The following is a 3,831-nucleotide window of genomic DNA, read 5'->3' on the forward strand; positions in this document are numbered from 1 at the left end:
CTGCTCTGCTCATGAGGTCTGTATGCAGTCTGGTGCAGCCTTCTTTCCTGTTGCTGTTTTAGGGTGAGTGGTATTAACTAGATTTTCACACTATTTGTGGTTTGGGGAGGAGTTCTCTGTCTCACCTCTCATGCTGCCATCTTGAAACTCATTATAAGAAAAATGTTTTTATATAAATAATAACAAGGAGTATCACCCACATGTATTAAACTATGGATGAAATATCAAATAAAGGACAAAACTACACACTACTGCCTTTTGGTGACATTATGTTTAATCTAAACACAATTAAAAATTGAGTAACATAATACAACCTGATGTCTCACAATATGAAGAAAAATGTACATTGAATATGATTGTGTGGAAATATGGAAAAGCAGTTTTGAAAGTCTAAAAAGAGAATATTTCTACTGATCATATTCATAAATGATCCAAAATAATAGATCAGATTCTGCTGCGTAAAATATAGAAAACAAAATTAAGGTATAGGATGCATGCATAACTCTAAAAATAAAACACCCATAATTGCTTAAATTCTACTGCAGTTAACCTATATTTATAAAGATATTCAACAATATAAACCGTAGTTTTCTCACATAAAATTTCAATCAGGCTTCCTAATAGAGTTATTAGCTACAGATGCTTTTGTTTGTGACTTTAAAAAGAGGTGTGGAATTTACTAGCACACAAGTATGTTTGTGTGCAAGGCGTGTGAAATGGAGGTGATCCAGAACAGTGCAGAGGATGGATGGTGTGTGTTGTATTCCCAGGGCAGGAATCAGGCATCAGGAAATCTACTCCTGCATCGTCTTAATCCTTAAGGATTTGCACATCCTAGTGGATCAGAATGACACTAAAAATATTTATCTAATGAGGATCTTTGGATATTGGACCCCTGGGACATGGAGACTGTGAGGAGTCAGACTGTGACAACCTCCTGGAGCAGCGCTGACCTAGTCAGGAGGCGCACACCTGTGCTCCGTGCTGGGCTGACCTTTCCTGACCAGGGGCCTCCTGCCTCACTTGGTGTCTCTGCCCTTCCTGAGGACAGATCTTCTGTCTTCAGTATCAAGGCCACTTTTCAAGCTTTGTTCCAGACTGATGCCAGCCAGGGAACACAAATGCTTTTGTGAGGAGGACAGATGTTTTAAAGCAACTACATCTAAGGGCGGCAATGAGGAGGGGACAGGTATGAAATGATCTGAGCCAGGCATCCCGTGGTCCACAGGCTGTTTCCTCAGGGACAAGTTATGATGAACATTTGGACCAATACTCCGCCTGTGTCCTACATTCTCTAAAACACGGAAGAACTTATTTTCCTCCAGAGCAGAAATCTCACCTTTCTCCAACACACTGCTGTACATCTTTGTGACATTTGCTTGAATTCTTGTGTTTCATAGGGAAGGTGTTTGAACAGCTTCTCCATTTGTTTCCATCCTGGTTCTTGATGCACCCCTGCACAGAAGTGTGTCTGCATTATCCCCATAGCTGGGCTACAGGACGCTGGGGAGAAAGTGGAGACAGAGACTCAGCTAGCTGCCTTCCTTGTACACGTGCTTGTCTTTATAAAATTACCATGTATTTTATATAACTGCAGCAGAGATAGTACAATAAATAAAAAACAGGACCACCTTTCAACTCATTCCAGGATTAACCGATGCTGACATTCTGCTGTGTCATTTTAAGTAAGTAAAGTAACAAAACAAAATGCTTACAGCAGGCATGTCTCCTGTCTCCCTGTCAATTCTTGTTCTGCTTCCCAGAGACAACATCATCTTGCTGGTGAAGAAACCCTCCATGCATGGCTTTATGATGTATATGTCTTCATACACTAACACAGTGTAGAAGGCCCCAACCACAATACCCACGAAGTAGGGAATGGAGAAATGAATCGTGATATAGCAGTATAATGTTGACCCTGATAATTAAAATTAGTTTGCCATGCACTATGTATGTCATGACCAGGATGTGACCTCTCCTTACCCACATTTCCCAATGGATGAGTGCAGTGGCAATATGGCCTGACACACGTGGAATTTAACAAGCCTTTCAGGTGATTCTGAGGTATACCAAAGTTTGGGTACCATGTCCTGCAATATATAGTGGATAGCTTAATTCTCCTCTTCCTGTTTCTTGGAGGCAGGAAATATATTTGAAGGAAACCCACGTGTTATTCTTTCAGTCTCAGCACTTTGGTACAATGTGTGCCCCAGATTTGGTGATCAGTAAAAATAAGGGACAATAAAGGTAGTGGATGGAGGACAAGTTGGTGATGGAGGGAGAAATTAGAGGAGGGAATGATGTGAATTCACTAGGGCTCACAATATATACAGCTTTATTGCTTTATTTTAAGCACTGGACCCCAAACTTTAGCATATTTCAAAGCCTCAGGAGGGATTATTAAGATATAACTGCCTGTCCTTCCCCAGGATGTATCCACAGTAAGCCTGGAGTGCTACCACCTCTGCAAATTTCCACAAAGTTCCCAACTGATGCTGCTGCTCAGCTGGGGACTGTTCATTTCTTTTTCTTTGCACCTTCTTTTCCATCAGATTCATAAATACCATGGAACCCAAAAATCACACAGGAGTTCCTGATTTCCTTCTTCTGGGATTAACAGAGGATCCAGAACTGCAGCCCTTCATCTTTAACCTGTTACTGTCTGTGTACCTGGTCAGCATCCTGGAGAACCTGCTCATCATCCTGGCCATCTGCTCTGACCCCCACCTCCACACCCACATGTACTTCTTCCTCTCCCACCTGTCCTTTAATGACATCTGTTTAAACACAACCATGAGCCCAAAGATGCTGGTGAACATCCAAGCACAGAATCAGCACATCACGTATACAGGCTGTCTCACCCAGGCTGGCTTTGTTGTAGTCTTTGTTAGTTTTGAAAATTGCCTCCTTGCAGCAATGGCCTATGACCGCTATGTGGCCATCTGTCACCCCTTGAGGTACACGGTCATCATGACCCCCCGGCTCTGTGCCCTGCTGATTCTGCTCTCCCTGCTCCTTAGCCTTGGGGATGCCCTGCTCCACGGTGTAATGGTGTTGCATCTGTCCTTCTGCACTAACAGGGAAACCCCCCAGTTATTCTTTGATCTTGCTCAGTTCATCAACTTGGCCTGTTCTGATACCTGCATCAATAATATCCTTTTATATTTTGTGGCTGGCCTCCTTGGGGCTGTTTCTGTCTCTGGGATAATTTTTTCTTATATTCAAATTGTCTCCTCTGTTTTGAGAATATCTTCAGTGGAGGGAAAGCATAAAGCCTTTTCCACGTGTGGATCCCAGTTGTCAGTTGTCTCCTTGTTCTACGGGACAGGTTTTGGGGTGTACATTTTTCTGCAGTCACTGACTCTTCCTGGAAGGCTGCAGTGGCTTCAGTGATGTACACTGTGGCCCCACAAATGGTGAACCCCTTCACCTACAGCCTGAGAAACAGGGACATGAAGGGGGCCTTGAGGAAACTCATCAGTGAGGTACCTTCCCTGTGATTCTGCCTTCTCCTCTGGTCTTGGGTTTCTAGAATGAGGCAATGTAATAAAACTGGGAGATCCACAGTGCTTGCTTCTTCCATCTCCAAATTTTTCTTAAAAGCCTAGACAACATAATAGCAAATGAGTCTACCTTCTATCTGTCTCTATGATATTTGACACATGTTTTCAATTCTCTAAACTCAGTTTCTTTGCTCAGTTTCCACTGAAGCAGATGCTGAGGTAAGGGTCCCTATTTTAGGGTTTGATTTTATTTTGTGGATCATTCTGAGAAGTAGGAACGTTGCAGAAGGTCTCCGGGCCAAGAAAAGATTGAAGCAAGGCTGTGGTC

The 3,831-nt window shown here is 42.8% G+C and overlaps 1 pseudogene; it reads left to right on the top strand.

Moving 5' to 3' along the window:
* Positions 1-2,565: 2,565 nt before the first annotated feature.
* Positions 2,566-3,500, top strand: LOC118920849 (olfactory receptor 7G2-like; annotated as a pseudogene).
* The last annotated feature ends 331 nt before the right edge of the window (positions 3,501-3,831 follow it).

This window comes from Manis pentadactyla, chromosome 12 (genome assembly GCF_030020395.1).
Source record: "Manis pentadactyla isolate mManPen7 chromosome 12, mManPen7.hap1, whole genome shotgun sequence".
Classification (NCBI taxonomy): domain Eukaryota; kingdom Metazoa; phylum Chordata; class Mammalia; order Pholidota; family Manidae; genus Manis; species Manis pentadactyla.